The sequence below is a fragment of the Psammomys obesus genome, unplaced genomic scaffold (genome assembly GCF_907164565.1).
Source record: "Psammomys obesus unplaced genomic scaffold, mPsaObe1.curated_primary_1811, whole genome shotgun sequence".
NCBI lineage: Eukaryota > Metazoa > Chordata > Mammalia > Rodentia > Muridae > Psammomys > Psammomys obesus.
The window spans coordinates 4,335,888-4,363,298 of record NW_026596962.1 but is presented as its reverse complement, the minus strand read 5'-3'; the positions used below and the strand labels follow the sequence as shown (position 1 = coordinate 4,363,298).

The 27,411-nt window shown below is 40.2% G+C and overlaps 1 pseudogene; it reads left to right on the top strand.

Moving 5' to 3' along the window:
- Nucleotides 1–11,162: 11,162 nt before the first annotated feature.
- On the top strand, nt 11,163–27,153 carry LOC129670268 (Y-box-binding protein 1-like; annotated as a pseudogene).
- The last annotated feature ends 258 nt before the right edge of the window (nt 27,154–27,411 follow it).

Genomic DNA, 27,411 nt, shown 5'->3' with positions numbered 1-27,411 from the left:
CATACAGGGAAGCAAAGGTACAGCAAAGAATAATCGCATCTAAGCCTAGCTTGGTGACACAATACCTTTATTAGAGTGATTGCAGAAGCATGGGTGAGTTAAGAAGGGGCATGTCAATAACCCCACTATGCATGGGTGGCAGTTCAACATCTCCCCTGGGTCTCTCTGCCCGACTTGCAGGTCTCTCCAATAAAGAGTGGCTTCCACTACATAGCCTTGTAGAATGGTCTGGGGACTCACAAAGTTTCCTGAATCTTAATTAGAGAATCCAGAGAACACCAGGAGGCCCGAATGCTGGTCAGTGCTGAGACAGGTGGTACAGTAAGAATGCAGTCTCACAGTTGGTCTTTTCTCCATGTCAGTGAACCCACGGTTTTCTAAATGTACGACACTATACTTCACATCTAGAGACATTCATGCCATACTTTTGTGAAGCCCCTGGATGTGAAGAACTGATTCATTGATCACTGTTCAACCAATTCATAGCTATTAGCTTCAAGATGTTCATTATTTTGTCTTACTTGTGATAAACTTTTAAGTATCCATGTGTAGTTTCTCACTGTAGTTTCCCTGGTGGCTCTCGCGAATGTAGTTTTTGGTTGAATGCCTACCTGTATTGAGATATTCAGCCCATAGTAATAGAATAGGGAAAAGCTAACTGAAGTGGAATTGAAGTCATGAACTCGGCCACATTAATATGCCTCATGAAACAAACAAAAGGATCTCATTTGCCTTATGAAACTAGAGTCTTCCCTTTGTGAATAAAAAAGCGCAGTCATCACCTAGGCAGTTACTATGTTTATAATAGGATTTTAGCCCAGTAAGATTTCAAAAGAATCTATCTACTCTCCACTTAGAAAACCAAAGTCCGGACATCCCAATGAAATAGCAACAGGACAAATCAACATGAGCTTAATACTTTCCATGGAGGACCATGAGTTGAAGTATAAGCAATGAGTCTTCTCTGGGCTACCTAAAAAAACAAACAAATAAAAAAGCAACCAACCAACCAAAAATAAATAAATAAATAAATAAATAAATAAATAAATAAATAAATAAATGACAGGAGTAAACAGACACACAATCAACATTTTAACAGCCTGTTCTAGAAACTAGAACCCCTGAAGTGAAATAGCATCAAAACCACACCAACAAACCATTATTACAATCATGGGGTCAGAGCTCAGCAGTGTTTTGACTACTATGCTTGAGGCCTGGGCTTGATCCTTAGCACCACAGGAAAGGAAAAACAATGAAGGCCACTGAAAGTCAGTTCAGCGTGTGATACAAAGAGAAAGGAGTTATGCTGTCTCTGTTTTAAAAAACAATTTTCACTAATGCTTAAAGCCAGAAAAAAAAAAAAAAAGATTTAATTTTTATTTTGTTTATAAGACCCTCGTGGACCTCTTTCACTTCTAAGTCTTTGTAATTGACAGTTCTACCAAAATGCCTTAATATGTGAAAATTCAGTGTTCCTGAGTCTCTTAAAGCCTGGTGACAGTATTTCCACAGCAGCTGAGCTTCTTTTCCTCAGATTTTGTTAGAATGACTAGTTAGCATTGTGTTCCAAACTTAACGGAAAACACAATAAAGTGTCATCCAGCTGCTTCCATCCTTTTTAACCTTTCTACTGAACAACTCCAAAAATTTTCTAGTACTATGATCTTTTAAAATATCTATGATTTTAAAACAATTTAAGACACATTTTACCTGTTTGCCCAATCTCAAAGCAGATGGGGAAAAAAGCTGGATGGTTTTATCTTTGTGAGTACATATTCTATTTTATACCATGCTAAAACAGCCAGTTCTGTGTAAAACATGTAGCAAGGTGGTCCTCACTTTTGTACTGCAGGAATTGTAAGGTAGGCCTAGTTGAGGGTGTAACAGGGAGGAGTTTGATGGGACCCTGAGGAGGAGTCCCCGGTGGTAAACAGAGTGGTTGTGATTAGGCCTGTCCTCCTACTAGCTCAGTTTTCACCCAGAATTTTATTTGCCAGCTCGTTGTTCATCTTTCCATTCCACTATCAACCTTCTGAAGCCTGGTATTTCCTAACCCAAATTTCCTCAGCAGAGGGTGTATTATAAGGAAAATAAACTTTAAAAGAAAGGCTAAAGAAAGATACCGCCAAAATTTTTGGAGTTTCTGTACTGTACACACACACACACACACACACACACACACACACACAAATTGCGTATGCATTTTCAGTTAACTTGGAGACACATATAGCTACAACAGGCAATGTCTTGTTTTTTAGTGCTATTTCAACTAAGTCATTTTTGTCTGCGATCATTTTAATAGATCTCGAACCCACTTGGCATTTTAAGGACACTGACATCCTTGTGCTGCACTTCCTTCTTCTAGTTGACTCAAATACACTAGAAGGAATAATTTTCATAGTCTACAATCAAAACACAGCACATGTGCATTGTGTGAGAACAATCCTCACTAAATTCTCACTCACAAAATGATGATCCCAGCTTTTAATTCTATTTTGAATTAAAACTGATATGTTTTTAGTAAAAAAGAAAGAAAGAAAAGAAGCATGTCAGCAGATAATTAGACATGATTTCCTCTAAAGTAATTCATGAATACATAAGTTAGATGGAACATATGTCCCCAAGGAAGATATCTGTGACACTAACCTAACTGACAAGAGCAAATATTTTCAGATTTCTTCCATGATATGACTAATTTGCTTTTAGAAAATTAAAATTCTATTTGATACATCTAGAACATCCTAAAACAGCCTCTTCTGTCCTCTTTTTAAAATTGATCCACTCAGGTGCAGGCTAAAATGACAGCTGCGCTTTGGAAATTAAAATAAAAGGGGGGGGGGATGACTAGACAGGACGAATGTCAGGACTTCCAACTCTCTGGGAGTTACAAACTAAAATACAAGGATATCCTGTAGGCATACTATGGTTATTAAGTATAGAAGGCTGGAGAATATTTTAAACATATTTTGTGTATTTTTCTTAATCAAAACTAGGTAATTTTGTAACAACCACACCGGTTCCAGAAAATGTTTCTTCTAGTCCTGTACTTGCAAAGCATGGTGGGAGGATGACTCTTTACTCCTGCATAGCAATATCACTAAAAGAATCAGGAAAGGAAAATGTCATGTCCCAAGGGCTGATGTAAATTCAGGGTGAGAAGAAGTGAATTTAGGATCTCAGGCCCATCATTTGCAACAATTCAGCACTCATAATTCCTGACAGTGCTGCTCTTGCTAAATTCATTCAAATCGCCAGAGTGGCATGAGAGCTGCCAACAAGTGTATGGAACTCACTGAGAATACTTGGAACTCACTAAGAAGAGTTGTAGAGAATGGGGCTTCCTGCTGAGCAGTAAGGAGGCAGTTTGACTCAGCAGCCCACAAACAGTTAAATGTGTATTCAAGGGAACAATGCCATCAGTCTGATAATTTCCACCATGCTAATTCTCCTTTCTCAATTAAATTTACATTTGCCTTAAGCTCAATCTCTTTTCTTCTGTCCCTCCATCTTATCACCTCAGTGCATGCTTGCCTTAGAGCTGACTTTTGTAATTAATATATATAAACAACCAAGAGTAGTGTTTTCACACAAATTTTGAATGATAAAATTGTGGTAACACCAGTGCAATTTAAAGAATATTGTGTGTTGAGCACGTTCACTATTTGTATGTAGAGGTACATGTAATTAACTGGCCATTGATACTCCATAGACGTCATGGATGACAGAGCCAGGATTCTAAATCAGGCCTTTGTTCTGTCACATCAAGACCTTCTCTCATCTAGTTTCTACCCATAACTTTGGATCTAGAAAACTGGATGATTTGAAAGTAGTTTTAAAGCTGAAGTCTAACACTGGATAAAAAAAGATTTTTATTTCAAAAGAAGAATGAGTTAACATTCTACAACCTCCCTACTCGTCTTTGGACTAGCACTATGATGGTGTTACTTTTGTTCTGTAGGCTGATCTTCTACATTTTTCGAACAGCTAGTGGAAAATTGTCCCATTGCTACTCTTGCTGTCTTCTCAGACTCCATCTGATCAGATTACAGCATCCTGACTGCCCTTGCTCTGATCCTCAGAGTTTCTAGGTAAGAAGTAAAGTCCACGTGCTCAATAGAAGAGAAGCACAAGAGCTGAAGTAGCATTTTGCTTTTACACCCACTTTGCTTTCACATGGTTTTCTTTCTTCCTCTTGTGTAACAGAGGGTTCTTCTCACATTCTTTCCATTGGTAGAACGTTCAGTTCAGGTCTTAAGAATTGAAGAAACTCTAGGTGTACTTTTTCACAGGTTTGTTTTGCCAGGGAGGGAGGAAGTCAATCAAACCAGTCTCAGGAAGACAAATATCAAGTGTTTAATCTCATTTGTGGTTCTTTGATTTTTACAGCTACATAAAATGACGTGTGTATACATGAAATAAAAGGATTAGAAGAAATAAAATGATTAGAAGAAGGGGAATCGATGAAAGAGTGGATTAAGAGGAGGTGACATGGTATGAGAAGAAATGTGCTTAACATATATGGTACCCTGTGTTATTAGGTGAAACAGCGTCAAATAGTTACACGCAATGAAAATGTAAAAGCTAATTAAATTAATATACAAGGAAGACAATATGGCTTTGAAAAGCTTATCCAATGTTCCCATTACTCAATTTCCTCATTTGTTAAATAAAAAAGTGGTTTGTTGAGTTGTGTGACTCTGAGGAACAATACACAGCTTGGCAGTTTACAGTTCAGCCATTGTCATTCTCATGACTGACAGTTCATGCTGGACATTGCTCTCCTTGAAACACTTGTATCTACCTGGGAAAACCAACTCAGTTTTTGGTCTTTCTCAAGCTTCATGAAACATATATAAATTGTTTCACAAAATTTCTAGCTTTGTTGGTTTTTTAATTATATTTTCTGTAAATCTTCATTTACAGGATTTCCCGCCACTTTCCTCTGACTGTTCTTGGGAACACAGGCTACTCACAATTTCCATGATGCCTGGCTACGTTTGGTAGAGCTGAGAAGCATCCTATGTTACTTGCAAACAATAATAGTGGAAGAATAATTGTTTTGTCACACTTCCATGCTCTCCTGTGGCCAGTGGAGCTGCAAAACTTACAGGAAACAAATTACTTTCTGAACACAAAAACTGCATTATTTGATTGTATGGTTCTCTCTATCTTCATCCCTCTCTCCCCCATTTTCTGCCCCTATGTGTCAGTGTGTCAGTGTGCATATTTGTGTGTGTGTGTGTGTGTGTGTGTGTGTGCATTATGTGGAGTACTTGCCTGTGTGAGTATATGTAGACAGAAGGCTCTTGGCCAGACATCTTACATCTTACTAAATCATGTCTCAAACTTAGTTTTGGGGCCACAATCTCTCACTACACCTGCAGATTGCCTATCTGGCTAGACTAGCTGGTCAGTGAGCTCAGGAACCCACCTGCCTCTGCTACGGCCATCACTGAGATTACAGATATGTGTCAGCACATTTCACATTTATGTGATTGCTGGGGATCCAGACTTAGCTCCTTGTCTTTTGGCAGAACATCTCTTACTCTTTAGTTAGTTCAGCTTTCATAGAACACATTTAAATAATACAAATATACACAAATATTTCAACTAAATGATTTAAACTTCAATTGAAGTTATTTCATAAATAACTTTAAAGGACTTGCCCCTAAATTTATTTTTTATTCTTCTGATGAAATCACAAGTAGCCCATAGACTCAGTTTCCAACTGGGGTCCCTAGTAAGGGAAAGAGGGACTTTCTTGGACATGAACCCAGTGGCAGGCTCTCTGATCACCTCCCCCTGGGAGTGTAGCCTTGCCAGGCCACAGAAGAAGACAATGCAACCAGTCCTGATGAGACCTGATAGGCAAGGATGAAAGGGAAGGGGAGCAGAACCTCCCCTATCAGTGGACTTGGGGAGGGGCATGGAAGGAGAAGAGGAAGGGAGGGCAGGATTGGGAGGGAGAGTGGAAGGGGGCACAGCTGGGATACAAAGTAAGTAAACTGTAATGAAAATCAATCAATCATTAAGAAAAAAAGAAACAAAACAAACAAACAAAAAAACCAAAAGAAGTATTAAGCCTCTTTATCCCCTCTGAAACCTACTAGCCCTGAAAAAATATTTGCCAAAGAGAATAATTTAGGTGGATGCCAGGACACCGAATTTAAATGAGCAATAACTGCAAATTTCATGATTTCCTCTTTTTTGATTGCTGAGTAGTATTCCATTGTGTAAAAATAGCACAATTTCTGTACCCATTCCTCCGTTGATGGACATCTGGGTTGTTTCCAGGTTCTGGCTATTACAAATAAAGCTGCTATAAACATGGTTGAGCAAATATCCCTTTTGTGTACTTGAGCAAACTTTGGGTAATACCTAGCAGTGGTATAGCTGGGTCTTGAGGAAGCACTATTCCTAATTGTCTTAGAAAGCGCCAGATAGATTTCCAGAGTGGTTGTACCAGTTTACATTCCCACCAGCAGTGGAGGAGGGTTCCCCTTTCTCCACAACCTCTCCAGCATGTGTTTTCCCTTGAGTTTTTCATTTTGGCCATACTGATGGGTGTAAGGTGATATCTCAGGGTCGTTTTGATTTGCATTTCCCTGGTGGCTAATGAGGATGAGTGAAATATCCCAGAAGGAGAAAGACAAACACGGTATATACTCACTTATATAGACCTATAAGATATAATAAACATAATGAAATCTATACACCTAAAAAAGATGATCAAGAGAGCAGACATGGGGTAAGATTATCAATCCTCATTTTGAAAGACAGATGGGATGCGCATTGAACATTGACAGGAGTCTACTGAGCGCATTGGAAAGACTCTAACTAGCAGTGTTTTCAAAGCAAAGACTCATGACCAAACCTTTGGCAGAGTACAGGGAATCATAAGAAAGAAGGGGAGTTAGTCTGATGAGGAAAGGATAGGAGCTCCACAAGGACCAAAGATATCTGGGCACAGGGTCTTTTCTGAGACTGACATGCAACCAAGGACCATGTATGAATGTAACCTAGAACCTCTGCTCAGATGTAGCCTGTGGTAGCTCAGTAACCAATTGGTTTCCCATAGTGAGGGGAACAAGGACTATTTCTAACAGGAACTCAATGACTGGCTCTTTGGCCTCCCCACCCCCCAAGGGAGGAGCAGTCCTGTTAGGCCACAGAGGAGAGCTTTGCAGCCAGTCCTGAAGATACCTGATAAAACAGGATCAGATGAATGGGGAGGAGGTCCCCCCTATCAGTAGACTTGGCAAAGGGCATGGTGGAGATGAGGATGGATTTTGTTTAGAATTCTACCAGACATTCGAAAAAGAGCTAACACCAATACTCCTCAAATACGACACAAAATAAAAATAGTAGCCACATTGCCAAACTCATTCTATAAAGCCACAGTCAAGGTTGCCAAATACAAATAAGCTAAACATTTTGAATGTAACTTTTATATATGGCTTCTCTGCTTATTTTATTTCCTGCTTATTTTATATAGTTTATTGTAAATAAATAAAGTCCATATACAAAAAAACCAAAACAACAACAACAAAAACAAAAAAAACAACCCTTGTATTTGTTTTTTTCTTTTTTAATTTTATTTTTCTTTATTAATTACACTTTACTCACTTTGTATCACCCCCCCATGCCCCGTGGTTCCCTCCCTCCTCCCGTCCCAATCCCTCCCTTCCTCCACCCTCTGCATGCATACCCCTCCCCAAGTCCACTGATAGGGGAGGACTTCTTTTCCTTCCTTCTGATCCTAGTCAATTAGGTCTCATCAGGAGTGGCTGCATTGTCTTCTTTTGTGGCCTGGTAATGCTGCTTCCCCCTCAGGGGGAGGTAATTAAAGAGCAGGCCAATCAGTTCATGTCAGAGACAGTCCCTGTTACCATTACAATGGAACCCACTTGGATACTGAACTGCCATGGGCTACATCTGTGCAGGGGTCTTAGGTTATCTCCATGCATAGTCCTTGGTTGGAATAGCAGTCTCAGGAAATACCCCTGTGCTCAGATTTTTTGGTTCTGTTGCTCTCCTTATGGAGTTCCTGTCCTCTTCACATCTTACTGTTTCCCACTTCTTTCTTAAGATTCCCTGCACTCTGCCCAAAGGTTGCCCATAAGTCTCAGCATCTACATTGATAGTCTGCAGGGCAGAGCTTTTCAAAGGTCCTCTGTGTCAGGCTCCTGACTTGTTCCCTCTTTTCTCCTTCTTCTGATGTCCAGCCTCTTTGCTTTTCTGGATAGGAATTGAGCATTTTAGCAAGAGTCCTCCCTCTTGATTAGTTTCTTTAGGTGTTCAGATTTTAGTAGCTTTATCATATATTATATGTCTATATGAGTGAGTATATACAGTGTGCGTCTTTCTGCTTCTGGGATAGCTCACTCAGGATGATCTTTTCCAGATTCCACCATTTACCTGCAAATTTCATGATTTCCTTGTTTTTTATTGCTGAGTAATATTCCATTGTGTAGATATAACACAATTTGTGCATCCATTCCTCCACTGAGGGGCATCTGGGCTATTTCCAGCTTCTGGCTATTACAAATAAAGCTGCTACAAACATAGTTGAGCAAATGTCCTTATTATGTACTTGAGAATCTTTTGGATATATGCCTAGGAATGGTATAGCTGGATCTTGAGGAAGCACTATTCCTAGTTGTCTGAGAAAGCACCAGATTGCTTTCCAGAGTGGTTGCACAAGTTTATATTCCCACCAGCAGTGGAGGAGGGTTCCCCTTTCTCCACAACCTCTCCAGCATGTGTTGTCCCTTGAGTTTTTGATCTTAGCCATTCTGATGGGTGTAAGGTGAAATCTTACAACTCTTGTATTTGTAACAAGGAGAGGCCATAACAGAAAGCCACAACTAATCAAAATGTTGCCTTGTGGTGCTCATCCCAATAGATACCTCTAAAATAAAACTCCCAAACCTAAAGATCAGAGATCATTGAAGAAGAGAAGTCAAAAAATTGGAAGAGCCAGAAGTTCAGGGAGGTTGTTGGGAAATTACATTTTTTAGAAATGTCAGAAACTACACCCATAAAATCACACCAATATGGCTGACTGCCTAAACACAGGTAGAACAAAGACAGCAATACACAGGCCTCAACTCTGCACAAAGCACTGCAGCAATTTAGGAATGCTGGCAGTGGAAAAATCGTGTTCCCCAATCGTATTCACAATAGCACACCCATCGTATTCCAGTACCAGATGGTCAGTCCTAAAAATACACATAAATGAAATAACACTGTAGAGACCAAGCAGGTTTTACTTATGTTTTTAAGAATATAAGCATTTTACATGTGTATGCACATATGATATGACAACAACAATGGAAAGGAGGCCATTAATTCAAAAGAAAGTGAGCAGGGGTGTAGGAAAGGATTTGAAGAGAAGAGATGGAAGGGGAACATGTATTCTATTATGAATTTTGATGCATACTTTATAAGATTTATGCTATAATAAATATTATCATGTTATAGAAATACACAATATATTATGTATTATAATTATAGTATAAAAATAAAATTATAAATATTATTAGTAAAAAATTACTGATCAGTTCTCTTTGTGAAAATTAATAGGATTAAGTTAAGAGATTTCAAAAAGTTTAAATTTAAATTATAAAGATACATTGGTGTGAAACTAAGTCATAATACTGCTGATTTGGGGAAATAGACAAGATATACTAATGTCTATACAATATATAGTATAGAATATATACTATATAACTCTAAGCTTTTTAATAATTAATTGGAGTTATTTGGCGTGTTTGCTTATTTGTTCATTTGTTCGTTGTTATTGTTGGATCATGTTTTTTGAAACAGGATGTTATGTAGCCCAGGGTAGCCTTTAGCCAACTCTGTAGTTGAGGATGACCTTGAAGTTCTTACCCTCTTAGCTGATGGGATTACAGGTGTTCCCACAAACAAAGATTCCAGAGTATGTGAGTGGTAATGATGCTTTGTATGTATTCATAGGAAAAAAACAAAACAAATAAACAACAACAACAACAAAGCCTGACCCAGTCATTTGAGTCAACAGAAACATGTCTGAGTGGAATTCACATTTCTGGTCTCCCTCTCAGCCTACTACACTCTCCTGCTATTATGATGAATGATATACTTTAATGTAATTCAATATCATTTATTTTTTATGTGTGATATAACATATGTATGACATATGTAATAAGATATGGACCCTGATATGATGTCAATAATTGATAAATGTCTAATTCAAATAATGTTAATTTCCAAAAAATTGTTGCACATTGGTTATGTTTTCATTCATTCAAGTACGTATTCCAATATAAACAGACTCTGGGGCTCACAGTGTGTTCTAACTGGGACTGCTGTAAGAAAAACCTGGGATGTGGTACATGCAATGGATGTGAAATGTGTTCGGATATAGCCTAAGATCTGGCGTTCAAGGGCCATAAGTAAGTAATGGACGTGTCCAGAGAGGGCCACTATAGTAAAAAGTCAACATTAACATTTAGTCAACACTAGTTTCCAAGGAAGTCTGTTATCAAGAATTCATAATTGCGACCACAGTGTCCTCCTGTGGCCAGAAGATAGTTGTACAAAGTAATATTCCTTACTTCTTCTCTAATAAGATTTTAGAGCTTTTTCTTATACTTTCAAACCCTGCTTCCCCAGCATTTTTGCTAGCCCAAATGTTTCTTCGTGGAACCAGGTTTTTAATGAGAATTCTTAGAAGGAAGCTGTGTCTACAGAGACTGATTGACTGATTAGAGCTTCAGTGCCATAGAGAGATGGGAATGCCATGGGTCCAAAGGCTAATTAACTTGTTCTGGGCTAACTTCAGTCCCTCCCTCCCCCAAAGAGCCAATCTTTGCACACCTCTGTGTTTGAACTAACATCCTATGACTAATACATAAAATCTTTGTTAATAGACCCAAGGGCTTCCATCAACTCAAAAATGTCACAATTCCGTCAAACCATGCCTGAGTTTCTACTGGAAAGCTTTCCCTTCCTGCTGTAACCACCTCTCTGACAACCCACCAAAGTATTTTAAACTTATCTTGCTCTATACTTTCTTTGTTAAGTAAAGCTATGAATCATAAAATTGAAATTGCTTCCATAGGAAAAAAAAATTTGCAGTAACCCAAATCTACGTTCCTGGATCATAGTCACGCAAAATGGCTACAGACTATATGGTCTCTTATTTCCTTGTAGATGAGAGCTCTGGCTTTTACATTGACACTGTGGCGGTAATGCCTGCCATACTTGAGTTCAAGAGAGAGAGCAGGGAGATTATGAGTTCCAGAACAGTTTAAGCTGTAGAAGAGGAGCCAAAATTTTGGAAAAAATAACTTAAGGGTGGCATTTAGGCAACTGAACTAAATAGATAGAAAATATAATCACTGATAGGATGGATGAGCTGATTCCTATTTGACCATATTGACAAGATGTCTGCTTCCTTTTCCTGTGAGTCTTCTGTGGTTTATAGTTTCAGATGGGTTTTTCATAGCTTTAATTATTTCTTACTTCTATGTAACCTCTCCCTACTATCCATTGTTGCTTAATAGAGTTCCCATATAAAAATTGACAAATGATTTAATTGAGCCCATGTGAAGTAAAATGAGTCAAATCATTAGTCTGAGTATTGGTCTCTAGTGGCATTAATCCCAGTCTCAAAATAAAACCAATATCTCCACGAATAGTCCTTGGTTGGAGTATGAGTCTCTGGGAAGTTCCCTATGTTCAAATTATCTTGTTCTGTTGCTCTGCTTGTGGAGTTCCTGTCCCCTCCAGCTCTTACTATTTCCCACTTCTTACATAAAATTCCATTCACTCTGCCCATCAGTTGGCCATCAGGCTCAGCATCTGCTTTGACAGTCTATACTGCAGAGGCTTTCAGAGGCCCACTGTGGCAGGTTTCAAGGTTGTTTCCTGTTTTCTTCTGGCTTTCAAAGGCCCTCTGTAGCAGGTTCCGAGGTTGTTTCCTATTTTCTTCTTCTTCTGATGTCCATCCTTTTTGCCTTTCAGGATGGGGATTGAACATTTTAGTTAGGGTCCTCTCTTTTGCTTAGTTTGTTTAGATGTACAGATTTTAGTGGGTTTATTCTATGTTGTATGTTTATATGAGTGAGTATGTAGCCCATGGCAGTTCAGTGTCCAAGTGGGTTACATAGTAATGGGAAGAGGGACTACCTCTGACATAATCTGATTGGCCTGCTCTTTGATCACCTCCCCCTGAGGGGGGAGCAGCCTTACCAGGCCACAGTAGAGGACAATGCAGCCAATTTTGATGAGAACTGATAGATTAAGATCAGAAAGGAGAGGAGAACCTCCCCTATCAGTGGACTTGGGGAGTGGCATGCATGCAGAAAGGGGAGGGAGGGTGGGATCGGGAGGGGAGGAGGGAGGGGCTTATGGGGGGATACAAAATGAATAAAGTGTAATTTAAAAAAATGAAACTGAAAAAAACTAGAAAAACAAAACAAACAAACAAACAAACAAACAAAACCCAATATCAATGCCTGAATATAGTTTCTTTACTTCATGGTATCTCAAAAACTATATGTGCATTTATTCAGCATTTTTCTTACTGCCTAAAATGTTCTCATCATTTGAGATGCTACATTCAGAATGAGCCAACTATTTAAAGCTGTTTTATTTCCCCCAACCCTTTTTAGATTGTGGGCGATAAACAAATGAAGTTATGTTTGGAAATGGTCAACACTATGTAGAAAATCTGTTGGAATTCAGTCATCTCATTGTGGCTTTGTTTTCCATGATGATCAATCCTCCTATTTTCAAGAGTCAACTGATATTGTATTATGTAATAAAATAATGTATAAAGCAGACATTTCAAAAAATTATCAATCTTAATTGTGTTTTTAATTTAAAAATGTGTGCAATGGGTGTTTTGCCTGTCTGTATAGGTGTGTGCCACATGCTTTTCTGCTCCTCTTTGAAGCCAGAAGATGTTGTTAAATCACTGGAACTGGAATTCCAGATGGTTTTGAGCCACCATGTAGGTCGATTCTCTGAAACAACAGCTCTTAAACACTGGAAAGGTCTCTCCAGGCACAATCTTAATTATTTTAAGGTAAGTTATTTGTTTGGAGAAAGCAATAAAATGAAATTATTCAAAACAAAAGGAGACTTATATCAAACATTGTGATGTACAACTTTAATCCTAAAACTCAGGTCAAGCTCAGTGATGCAAAACTCTAATCCTAAAACTTAGGTCAATCACTGTGATGTACAATTGTAATCCTAAAACTCAGGTGAAGCATTGTGATGTAGATTTGTAATCCTAGCATTGTGTAGGGCCAATGACATCCTTTGTAGATGTGTCAGGGCACTTAAGTCATACCCAACCTTGTTACAACAGAAAATAAGTTTTGGCAATAACTTGTATTTGTTCATATTTATTTTGGGGAAGTTAAAATATAGAAGAAATATAATTTTACATTGTCCATATACCTGCAAATCATTTTATGTAGAAATATAAATGATAGTAATAGTTATCTAAATTAAAAAACTTAGTTTATATTTAAAATCTGAGGCCCATTGTCTATAAAAGAGTATATTCATTTTATTATTTTTCTTTTTTAATTTATTTTATAAGTTTATTTACTTTACATCCCAAGGGTGTCCCCTTCCTCCTTTCCTCCCAGTCCCTCTTCCCTTCCTTCTTCTTTCCTCTCCCTTACCTCCCAGAAAAGGGGAGCCCTTCTTCCCCCATCAACCCTCCCCAGCACACAAAGTCACATCAGGACTGAGCATATCCTCATCCAGTGAAGCCAGGCCAGACAGCTCTACCATGGGGTCCATATCAGTGATATGTAATATCATTTTCTACTAATTTCTAAACAGATTCTAAACTAAAATTTAGCTTTTCTACTTTAAGATTGAGCACTATTCAAACATCAGAAATTCAAATAAGGATACAGGTCTTTAATGAAGAAACTTAATCTGCTATTTTCATAAAGTTGTTTTCCCTGTTGTCAGGGAACAAACCATACATCAAAGCAGATTTGAGTGTTTAGCAGATCACAACATAGAGAAGCAAATACGATACTCACAGCCGATAAAATGATGCCAACCACTCAGTGTCTTAGCATCCTATTCCCTTGCAGCATGGTGTTGTTCTCGTCACTGAAAGATGGGGAGTTTGTCTTCTGGTCTGATCTGCACCACTTTTCTAGTTGGATAAATATGTCCTAAGTATCTGCACACACGGGTGATATTCCCATGGAAACTCTGCTCCAACTTCAATTAGTTACCTCTTTCCAGTGAAAAATATAGATTCTGAGAGAGTCCTATATTCTTAGTCCATCAAAAGCAATGAAAACACAAGCCTGGTCCGCTATTTCGTTTGAGATTCCATACGTAATTGACAAAGTTTAGAAGAATTTCCATTACACAATAGGACCCTGCTTCCTGGATTTTCATACATAAAGTAGACGTTGCTACTTGACATGGTTATTGTGAGAAATAAAGACACATTTTATTTTTAAATCCCTGACAGGATATTTATCCTTTTGTCACTTTTACTGTTAATATTGGACTTTCCCATTTCAGTTATGTAGAAGGCTTACAGGAGAGAAAAATATTTTAAATATTTATCACAGTTGGACAATAAATAGTGAACATATTCAGTACCTAATTAAAAGACAACAAAACAGAAACTTTAAAAGACTACAATTAGAATTATAGAACAGCCAGAGCAGCAGAGGGAAGGGAGGGGAGGTTCTTCCCATTCACAAGGATTTTGAGCAATTCCAGAAATAACAAATGTGAAATATTTTATCATCAACCTTTTTACTCATGTGAACACAAATATCATTTTGAGAGAAGCCTAAATACTTTTAGACATCTCAAAATCATGTGGTTGTACCACACAATAAACAAAAACTGGCTCTCCTCCGTGCATGGATTGTACAAAGCTGGTTGCCAGCGACTGAGCTGGAATAATGGCTCACAGTGAATCTGGAGGCTGCTAAGCAGCAACCTGGTGAGAGCAAGCCCACAGCCCGGGGCTCAGCTCTCTCAGCAGCCACAGCCCAAAGTCTCCAGCAGCTGGTGGTGTTTCTGGGTGCAGGCTGGTGTGAATGAAAAGCGACAGCAGTGTGTTTCCTGTCACATTTGAATGAACAGCTACGTGACAGGGAGACTTTTCCTGTCAACACAATAACAGTGTCTGCGCGAGAGCCCAACTTATGTGTTATTTTCCCCTGGAGGGAAATTGTTATCTAATAAGTGAAGACTTCATTCAACTTCTATTTACACATCAGCCATTGACAGGCACTGAGATCACCTGGCACTTGACAGAGGAGACATATTCTTGCTCTCATGGTGCTTTCACTCCCTAGGAGGACTCAGGAAGAAAGGCAGGAAGAAATAAGATTATTTCAGAGTGCTGTGCGCTGGGGAGAGAGAAAGATGAAAGGACATGGAGACACACAATACTGTGGAATATGGGGCAGGAGTAGCCAGGTTCCTAATGAGGCAAGCCGAGATGACATTGAAGGACGACACAGGCTCCCTGTAGGCAGGGAGGAAGGGTGTATCCCACATGTTTGTGGTGGTGAAACTAAGGTGTGCAGAAGCTCATGTTCAGAAAGACGACCCTGCTGTTTTGGCCTGTGTAAAGTACTGTGTGCAAAACAAAACGAACAGAACCTGGAATGGCTGGGGTGCAAAGTGGCCAGTGGCTGCCAGCAATTGCAAGGAGTGCTTCTGACTAGGAAAGCAGAGCTGGGTATGGTTCGGGGTTAGGGTTAGTTCTTAGTTCTTTACTACCTTTTCTTTATGAGCATCCCTACTCCAAGAGCCAACTTTCATCAATGAAACACCAAAATTCTTCCTAGTCTAAAGTTAACGTCTATGCTACTCGATTCCATTTCAATCTTCTCAGAAACTGAAAACTGTTCCCAGTAACAGGAAGAAGTGCTGTCAAAAAACCCAGCTTGACCTTATTTTCTCTGTACTTCCACTTTGGGCAAGCCATGGCAGGCCTGTTAAACTTGCCATTAGATGCAAAGACCTTCTCTAAGGTACATTTATGCTTATGACTAACTTCAAAGTGCCCTGTGATTCATCTGCTATTTCCCATGTGTCTATTTTAGACTTGAAACAAGAAAAAACATTTCTAAAATATGGTGTGTTGTAGCAGTGTCTGTTGCAAATGTCATGTGTCACCTAGGCCCTTGTGCCACAAAGGAAAATCCCATGCTCCATTCTTGTAAAAGTCCTGTAGCCAGCCTGACAAGGATGAAGATTTTTTTCTTTAATTAAAAATCAGATAATATATCATGATAATAGTTTCCCATCCCCCTACTCCTCCAGACTTCTCCTATGTCCCCTCTTATCTAGATCCACTCACTTTCTGTGTCTCTTAGACCTCAGACCATGGATATCAACACGGCCTTCATGGTCATTGTTGCCACTGGAAACCATGTAGAAGTATGTGATCCTTGCTGTTGCCAGCTCTTATGAGAGTGTCTTTTTCAGCAGTATTGATGTCTGTAGACTAATAGTTGAGAATGAGACATAGTGAATGCTTCTTTGAAAACCTCTTCCTACCCACAGCAAAAGACAGAAACAGCTAAGGGGGCAAACTATTAAGTAGTTATTAAAAACTGTGATAACCTATGAGAGCATAGGCTACTGAGAGGATATAAGGACAACTTTAACTGAGAGTCCTAGTAGTAGGGGTTATGGAGACAAAAGAAGCTACCTTGTAACTAGAGAAGACTCCTAGTAGAGGGAGGGGAACTCCAACCAACCCACAAAAACTTAGACTCAGAGTTTACCCTGCCTACAAGATGTTCAAGAGAAAAAAAAAATAGAACAGAGATTGAGGGAATGTCCAACCGATGCCTGGCCCAACCTCAGATCCACCCCATGGGAGAGAGCCAGCCCCTGTCATGATTCACAGTACTCTGCTGTGCTTACAGACAGGAGCCTAGCATAACTGTCCTCTGAGAGGATCTACCAGCAGTGGATCAAAACAGGTGCTGAGACTCACGCAAAACATTAAGCAGAGTGCGGGGAGACTTATGGAAGAGTGGGGGAAGAATAGAAGAATCAGCAGGGGATAGGAGCTCCACAAGATGACCAACAGAGCCAACTAACCAGGGCCCAGGGGGGTAGTGGAGACTAAAGCACCAACCAAGGAGCCTGCATGGGACTGTTCCTAGACTGCCTATACAGATGTGGCCAGTGAGCAACTTGGTCTTCATATAGTTTTCCTAGTAAGGGGAGCAGGGACTGTGTCTGACTCTGAGACCTGCTCTTTAATCCCTTTCTCCTGGAGGGGCTGCCTCCCCAGGCCACATAGGAAGAGGATGTACTCAGGCTGGATGAGATTTGACATGCTAGGGTGGCTGGGTAGTGGGGCTTCCTTCTTCTGAGGATTAAAACAGGGGGATAAGAGGAACAGGGAAGGAGCATGGGGTAGGGAGGAGAGAAGGAAGGGGCTGTGATTGGGATGTAAAGTTTTATGAATGAATAAACAAACATATTTTAAAAACTGTGAAAAAGTTGCTGACATGTAGCTCTTCATAGTTTATAGATTCTGGTTGGGGTTTGGAGAAGAGGGGAAGGTCTCTGTTTTCATTATGAGCCTGGCCACTGGGAATTTGACCATGTTCCAGTTAGTAAATGAGCAAGACAAATTGGACTTAGTGTTTTGTTTTGTACTTCTATGTGGGGTAGGGTTTGGGCAGAAGGGTGGGCGTGTGGACCTAGGAGAAATGTGAAGTATGATCAGGGTGCATTGTAAAAATATTCCCAAACTTTTAATAAAAATATTATGTTGCAGAAAAGGGAAACAAATAGCCTTAAGAAGATACTAATAAAAATTAAATATAATATGACAAATTAAAAAATAACACATTGGAATTGTATAAAACAAACAGGAAAAGGCACAAGAAACAGATCCACCACTTTTTCCATACTCAGGATTCCATGAAAACATTAAGCTGGAGACCATGGTGAATATGCGACAGAACCGGTGCTGTTCCACGCAGGCCCTGAGCTCGCTGCCTGAGTATGTGTGAGCCCGGGTGTGCACTGAGCATGGTCATTTAAATCAGTGGTTGCTCCTCTTCCGAATGCTGCAAGCTTTTAACATGGTTCCTCCTGTTGTGATGATCTCCAATCTTTGCATCATTTCATTGCTACTTCGTAACTATAATTTTGCTACTGTTTTGAATTGTGGTGTAAATATCTGATATGTGGCCTCTAAGGGGTTGAGATGCACTGATTTAAAGGGTGTTGCCTTTATGTGTGTCCTCCACCTGCTCTTCCCTTACTCTCCTCTGTCTCCTCTTCTGCAGCTCTGGGGAAGGGATTTGCTGGAAACATCTTCTTTAGGGCTGAATGGTCCATGGTCTCTGCACAGTGTCTGTCTGGTTCTTTGAATTTGTCCCCATCAGCTGCTAGAATAAGCTTCTCAGATTATGAATGGGCAAGGCGCTGGTCTATGAGTATAGCAGAATGTCACTGGAACTCATTTTATTGCAAACAGTATATTAAAAAAAGCAGTTTCACCATAGGTCTCTGGGCTGTGGTCCTCAGTCACCCAAGCAGTGCCTCCATGGGTTTGATCTCATGACGTGGGCCCTAAGTCAAATGGGTTATTGGTTGGTCACTCCCACGGACTTTGCTCCACCATTGCACTAGCACATCTGGCAGACAGGACAGCATTACGGGTCAAGGCCTTTGTGGCTGGGTTGGTGTTTTATGTTTCTCTTCTGATAATGAGAAGAGCACCTTCTGTAGCAAAGACACTGCGGCAATGTGGTTCTGTAGTCAGTCTGTGGAGAGGGACCCAGTACTAGAAACTTCACTTGGTAACAAGGCCAGTTGGGCCTCTCTCTCCCCCATTATTTGGTGACTTCATATAGATGACCTTCATATATGTCTATGAAGTTGCTATGTATTTGGTTTCCATACATTCCTCAAATGGCCCTTAATTTTAATTCTCTCTCCCTATATTCCTCCCTCAACCCTCTTCTCTATACTTTTTCACATAATTTTTCCATTTCAGTCCATCCACAATTCATAATTGTCTATACTATTTCCTTTCCTAGAGAGATGTATCTGATAATCAAAGTTCCCTGCTCTATACCTACCCTCTGTGTTTCTACAGACTGTAGATTGGTTATCATCGAATTAACAGATAATATTCACGTATACGCAAATACATACTATATTAGTCTTTCTAGGTCTGAGATTACTCACTTAGGAAGATTTGTTTCCATTCATTTACCTGCCAATTTCATGATTTCATTTATTTTTTTATTGACTGAATAATACTCCATTGTATAAATGTGCCACTTTTCAAAACAAACAAACAAACAAAAAAACTATTCTTCTGTTGAGAGACATCTAGGTTGTTTTCAATCTCTGGATATTATGGATAGAACAGTGATGAACATGGTTGAGCAAGACCAAAGCATTTCTTTGGGTATATACCCAAGAGTGGTATAGCTGAATCATGAGGTAGATTGGTTCATATCTTCCTGAGGAACTGCCACACTGATCTCCAAACTAGCTTCACAAGTTTACATTCCCACCAACAATGGATGAGTGTCCTCCTTACTCCATATACTCACTATCATGAGCTGTCACTTGTTTTATTTATCTTAGCCATTCTCACATGTGTAAGATGAAATCCTGAAGCAGTTTTAACTTGCATCTCCCTGATGGCTAAGGGTATTGGATATTTCCTTTAGAGTATCTCAACCATTTGAATTTTCTGTTTTGAGAATTCTCTGTTTAGATCTATACCCCATTTTTAATTGAAGTTTTTGTTTTCTTGATTTCTAGTTTCTAATATTTTTTCTAGAATTTTTATTTCTTCACACATTTTTATATAAACACTTTATTGGACACATATTTGGTAAAAATCTTTTCTCATTTTAGGCTGTTACTTGTCAGAATGATAAGATTCTTTGCCATACAGAAACTTTTCACTTTCATGAGGTCTTATTAATTCTTTTTTTTTTTTTTGAATTTTATTTTTTTCTTATCAGTTACATTTTATTAACTCTGTATCCCAGCCGTGTCCCGATCCCTCATTCCATCCCAGTCCCTTCCTCCCTCCCTCATCTCCACCGTGCCCCTTTCCAAGTCCACTGATAGGGGGGGACCTCCTCCCCATTCATCTGATCCTGTTTTATCAGGTATCTTCAGGACTGGCTGCAAAGCCCTCCTCTGTGGCCTAACAGGACTGCTCCTCCCTTGCGGGGTGGGGAGGCCAAAGAGCCAGTCATTGAGTTCCTGTTAGAAATAGTCCTTGTTCCCCTCACTATGGGATTAATTCTTGGTCTTAATGCCTGTGTTAACAGTGTTCTATTCAGAAGTTTTTGATTGTTTGTTTCTGTGTTAATGGGTGTAGGTCTATTCCCACATTGTCTTCGGGTGCAGTGTTCCTGGTTTAAGTTGAGGTCTTTACGCATCTGTACTATTGTTTGTGCATGACGATATGTATTTACATTCTTCGACATGCAGATATCCAGTTGGACCAGAACTAATTGTTGAAGAGGCTTTCTTTCTTCTTTTTTTTTTTTTCTTTTTTTTCCAGTATGTGTTTCTGGCTTATTTACCAAAAACTGGATGTCCATAAGTATGTGACTATATGTCTGGATCTTCAATTCAAAACATCATGCTGTTTTTATTACTGAACAACCTGAAAATTGAAACGGTAGTCACTCCTGAAATTATTTTATTATTCAGAATTGTTTTCTCTATCCTGAGTGTCTATTTTCCACATGAAAGCTGAAAATTATTCTTTCAATAAATGTGAAGAATTGTGTTGGAATTTTCAAGGGTGGAAGCATTGACTCTGTCAGTAGGATGGCCATTTTTTAGTATATTAGTCCTACTGATCCATGAGCATGGAAGATCTTTCATTCAGCTGATATCTCGTTCAATTTCTTTCTTCATTGTCTTAAACTTTTTATGTAAGTCTTTCACTTGAAGCACTGGGTTGAATAAGTAAGAGGTGACAACCTTAACTTGTTCCTGATTTTTGTGGCATTCCTTTGAGTTTCTCTCCATTGATGTTGATGTTTATTGAAGACTGTGGGCTGCCTTTATTATGTTCAGATGTCCCTTTAATTTAAATATCTCTATGGATTTTATCATGAAGTATTAAAATTTGTCAAAGGCTTTTTTGCAGCTAATGAGATGATAGTGTGGTTTTTGCATTTCAGTCTGTTTATATGGTGGATTGCTCTCATCCAGTCACACTGCTTGAACCGTCCTGTATCGCTAGGATGAAGATGGCTTGTTTGCTGTGGATGATCAACTGGGTGTGTTTTTATATTCAGTTTGCAAGTGTTCACTGAGAATTTTTGCTTCTGTGGTCATAGGGAGATTGGCCTGTAATTCTGTTTTCTGTTGATATTTTATGTTGTCTGGGTAAGAGGGTAACTGCTGTCTTAGAAAATGAATTGGGCAATATTTCTTTTGTTTCTATTTTGTGGTACAGTTTGAGGATTATTGGCTATTGAGACAATTAAAGGACTCCTTTAATTGTCTGAAATATTTTTAAATGACATATATCCCTTAATCTGTTAAACAGTGGAACTACAACAACAAACAAAAACAAAAACCCACCACAACCCATCACAAAAGCAAAAAAGAACTGACTACCACCGACGTATGTATCTCAAATCCTCCCGGAATCTCATCATAAGAGAATAGAGAGCCTGACACCTGAGGCTTATAGAACAAAATTTTCTCCCAAAATGAGTTTACACCTTGTCAAAACACCTTATAGGAGAAGCTGGGTCACATACAGTGGCTGGCGGGGCCGCACTTTGACTTGGGATCGCTCAAATATGCATGACTGTCTCCATGGACTTAGATCTTAACTTTACTTTGGACCCTGAAGTTTGGGAGTTGGCCTGGAAATGTCACTGAATCTCTGTTCTTTCCAATGTGACCACACTGAATATTTATTTTTCTGATTGTCACTGCTAATTCTGGTGTGTGTGTGTGCGTGTGTGTGTTTGGGGGTATGTGCGCATTTAGCATGACTAACACAGCTTTGCTTGATTTTACATAGGCTGTAACCACAAATCCTGTAACAATTCACCCATTACAACAGCTTCACTGGTACAGTTTGGCAGGGGATCTCTTCCTCTGTTCAGAGGCTGATAGCATTGGGAGACTTTTGAGAGGGAGCAAAAAACTTTCTCCTGTCAGCTTAATGCTTCAAAAGCATATTGAAGAGCTTTTGTTTACACAGCACATTGCTGGGCCCAGGAGACAAGCAGGTGCTGTGATCAGAGAGCAGGAACTCAAGATGTCTTCTTGAAGGTTCAGGTTTAAGCACAGCTCATTATTTGTTAAAAAAAAAATGTCAAAGAAAAGGACTGAAAATGTAAAGCTTTAGACATTGTTTCCCAAGGGCTGCTATGCATGTCCCCTTTGGAATTATAAAGTCAGGACAAAGACACGACACACTTTTGTTGGTTTTGTTTTGCTGTGTGCTGTGTGCATGAGTATTTCCAGCACTTTAAAACACACGATTTTGAGCTTCACTAATGAGCAATGCATTTGTCCAGGTCTATGAAGACATGTGGCTATGTCTGTGAAGACAGGTGACTACCGGCTTTTTGGGATTGATTGTGGGACAGGGCAAATGCTGCTTCTCTTCAGCTGGCTCATACTGATGGTAAGATTAATTATATATATATATATATGTCTTGGTGATTCTGTTCCCTAGAGAACCGAAAGGTGAAAACCAATCAATAATTATAAACAGTTAAAAATTTCTTGAAATGTATTTTCTTTACCAGGAATTACAATAATTCTACATTTATATTAAAGAACAATTGCCTTAACACTTTTGATCATACTAATATTTATTATTAACTTGTCTTTCAACAAGTAGCAAAATAAAAACAAACAAAAACAAACAAACAAATAAACAAGATCTAATGCATACCAACAATTTTCCTACCATTGTTATGTTGGTAGACCCCTTGGTGTTTTAATATATTATATTGTTCCTTAATACATTTGCATTTCATATCACATGTAATGAAATGGTAGTGGACACAAGAATAAAATTTCTGTGCTATGAAAAGTGGATGTGTGAACCAAAATGAGGGAAATGGTGTGAATATGATGGAAATGTAATGGCAGAAGTATTAAGGTAAGTAATTTTAAGAGGCGATAAGAGAGCATGTGAGGTCTTCCTGCACCTCAGAAAGGGCAGAAGAAGAAGGAAGAGAACCATGGAAGACAAAGGGGCCGACCCCAGGAGAGAGGTAAGGTCAGTGCCCTGCTGGGCAAAGTACTTCTCCAGGTAGAGGGTAATTAGGAAGAGTAGCCCAGAGTGCTGGAGAATGCATAGCTATCAGGAGAAACAAAGCCTGAGAAAAGACACTTGAATTATCTGCTCTTTGTAAAACACTCAGCTGCCATTCAAATCACCCAGTCTTCTCCTGATAAGCCGAAGTTAATGACTGCAGCTATCATCTGCAATATAACACAGAAATTGCTGGATCCCATTTAATACAGTTAAGAAACTGACATTTATCACTCCATTCACCAGAGTGAAGAATTTACTAAGATGAAATATCCTGACATTGGGAAGGCTGAGAAAAATAAGAATATTGGCTGTGAAAGTTCAAAATGTGACATTTATTCAGAAAGTTGTCCTAACATGGTCTAGGTACCTGGGCTTTTAAAAATGCAGTTTTAAGAAAGCTCTTGTGGATAAGAACGTCTCCTACCACAGCTTCAATTGTGAGATGTGATTTCTATTTGAGGAAAGGAGGTGGATATTTGCCCCAGGTAAAGTAATGAACAGGATCTTTCTCCTGAGCCTTGCTCAGCTGTGCATATACCTGCCTCTCCATGCAAAAGCACACAAACCTCTTTTATTCCACAAGCCATTGTCTCATTGTAAAGCCTATGTACGCACATCAGATTTCTGGAAAACAGTGGACAGCCTGGAAACTGAGAGATAGCATCTTAATCAGACATAGAATTTTAATTTCTATCCAATGTACTTTATTTCAACTATGTGATGTTACTCTTTGTAGCGCCTTTGCCTGCGGCAGCTTGCCTGCTCCTTCTCTCTGGTTGTATGTTATGTTCTCCAGTGGGTCTTATCTTTTTGCCATTTCTGAATATTTCCATGATATACTTTTGAACTTCATTTAGTTTCTCACTGTCCTAGATTGCTTCTCTATTGCTATGAACAAGACAAAATTAGAGGAGAAAAAGCTTTATTTCACCTTAGTATCCCAGGTCGTAATCCATCACCAAGGGAAGCCTGGGCAGGAACTAAGGTAGAAATGTGAAGGCCAGAACTGAAGAGAGACCAGCAGGAGCATTGTTTACCGCTGTGCTCTCTCTGATGTGCTCAGCTACGTTCCTTACACACCCAGGACAAGGAGTGACACAGGCCACAGCAGTCCCTCCTCCATCAATTAGCAATTAACACAATTGTGCTTGCACTGTCGTGCCCACAGACCAATCTGAGACAGGAATGCCTTGTTTGAGTTTCTTTTCTCCCAAGTATGCCTGGGTTTGTGTCAAATTGATAAAATCTAGCCAGTACACTCAGACTGTCTCTAAAATGTCCTTTTGAATCTATCTCTATGCTATCTCCCTTACCCATCCCCTTTGGCAAATTTTATTTACTCCAAGGATTTAACTCCATGATGCCTGTCATGTTTCATGAAGAGCTATAGGAAGAGATGACCAAAGGGAATTGCCCTAAGGGGTGCTTGCTTTTTTCTGTTCTCCTTCTACATTCAGTAGTCAGTTCCCTATACTGATACTTCCTAAACTTATTTTTTATCCATTTCCCAAAGACAAACAAAATCTAAAGAAGACATTGTCTTTGTGGGTGCACGAAAAGTTTGGCATTTGGATGTTTCCATTCCAGAAACAGGAAACATGACCCAGAGAATTTGTTAGAGCAAATGGAAAATTAAATAACTTGTGAGATAGATTTTTATAAAGGTACCATTTTCTGTGATTCTGAATGAGAATGACTCATATATTTGAAAGCTCGGTCCTCAGTACGGGGAAAGTTTTATAGAGATTAGCAAGGCCGGCCTTGTTGGAGGAGGCCTGTCACTGGGTATACAGTTTTAGGTTTCAAAAGCCCATGCTATTCCTACTTAGCTCTCTGTCCCTGTCTGTGTCTGTCTGTCTGTCCCTCTGCCTCCCCACTGTAGATCAGATGTTAGCTCTCAGCTACTGTTTCAGTCCATGTCTGCCTTCCTGATGCCATGTTCCCTGCCATGATAATAAAGGACTCTAAACCTCTGGAATTTTGAGCCCTAAGAAACATTTTCCTTTGTAAGTTCCCTTGGTCACAGTGTTTTGTTTCGTTTTGTTTTGTTCTGTTCTGTTCTGTTCTGTTCTGTTCTGTTCTGTTCTGTTCTGTTTTTCACAGCAGTGGAAAACTAAGACATCACTGAGAAATTTTCATGTATCAGTGTTAGGGCAATTTAGAAATTCAAAAGGTCTGCCCAGTCCTGAATGGCTTGGTCTTAGAAGCCTGACTGGGGTGTCCCAGGGATGAAATGACAGCCTCAGAAGAAACACGGGATACAGGTCCAGAAAGGGTGGGATCGGGGGTTTTGCTCGCTTTGAAAGGAAGCACCTACTACAAATGCCAGAAACTCCACTCATTTATCGCCGACAGCGCAGGGAAGAGGAGTTAGCTAGTCCAGGCGGAAGGTCTCTGTGAGCGAGGAGAGGACGGGGCAGTCCGTGCTTTCTGCACTGTCAACATTTGTACCCAGACTAAGGGAAGGCTCTGCCATTCCCAGAGGGACTTGCCGCGACTGTGCTCATGTCAGCAGCGTATATTCACTTGGGCCTTGTGTTCCCCACGGAACTGGTGACCAGGATCACAGAATTCTTTTCTGTTCTCAGCAACAGAGCGGTAATTAAAACATCCGTCCTGCTCAGCACACCAATCAGAGGCCCGTGAGACACCGTGCTAGGTGGTTATCAAGACAAGTGTGTTAGATCTTCCATCTGGACCTGTCCCTGTCACCAGAGCTCGCTTTACACTGCTTTCTTGTTACTTGGAATTGAGATGGTCTTGGCTCTAATAACTAACCTCTGGCTTCCTCGTGAGGTAAGGAACCAAGTTCAATGGCCAAAAATGAAAAGAATACTTCTCTGGGCTAGTTCGATGGGTAGCGGGAGCGGAGAGCGGGCCCAGAGAGCCCTGAGAGCCCCACTGCCGCCGCGCCGCCGGCCCAGTCACCATCACACCCGGAGAACCCGGGCGGCCTCACATCGGCGGCGCCTGCCAATGGGGACAAGAAGGGCATCGCAAGGAAGGTCTTGGGAACAGTAAAATGGTTCAATGTAAGGAATGGATACGGTTTCGTCAACAGGAATGACACCAAGGAAGGCGTATGTGTACACCAGACAGCCATAAAGAACAACTCCAGGAAGTACCTACGCAGCGTAGGGGATGGAGAGACTGTGCAGTGTCACGGTGTTGAAGGAGAAGTGTGGGGAGGCAGCAAATGTTGCAGGCCCTGGAGGAGTTCCAGTTCAAGGCAGTAAAGACGCTGCAGACCGTAACCATTATAGACGCTAACCACGTCGTAGGGGTCCACGCAATTACCAGCAAAACTACCAGAAGAGCGAGAAGAGCGAGGGTGGGGAAAAGAAGAAGGATCGGGAAGCGCTCCTGAAGGCCAGGTCCAACAGCCCTGGGTCGCAGGCGAAGGTTCCCATCTTACTACGTGCGGAGACCCTATGGGCGTCGACCACAGTATTCCAACCCTCCTGTGCAAGAAGTGATGGAGGGCGCTGACAGCCAGGGTGCAGGAGAGCAAGGCCGACCAGTGAGACAGAGCACGGTTCCGCAGGGGCCCTCCTCGCCAAAGACAGCGCAGAGAGCATGGCAATGAAGAGGGCAAGGAAGATCAAGGAGATGAGACCCAAGGTCAGCAGCCACCTCAACGTCGGTATCGCCGCAACTTCAATTACCGACGCAGACGCCCAGAGAACCCTAAACCACAAGATGGCAAAGAGACAAAAGCAGACGATCCACCAGCTGAGAATTCGTCCGCTCCGAGGCTGGGCAGGGCGGGGCTGAGGAAATGGCGGTTTACCATCTCTACCGCCATCCGGTCTGGTCATCCAACCAGAAGAAACGAATAGGAAATCCAGCAATGAGAAATGAACAAGGATTGCAGCTGAAGACCTAAGTGCTTGCTTTCTGTCTGCTGACCAGATACACTAGAACTATCGCATTACCTATGCAACTTGGGGTTTTTATTATTTTTACCTAAAGATGTCTCTTTTTGGTAATGACAAACGTGTTTTTAAAGAAAAAAAAAAAAAGGCCTGGTTTTTCTCAATACACCTTTAATGGTTTTTAAATTGTTTCATATCTGGTCAAGTTGGGATTTTTAAGAA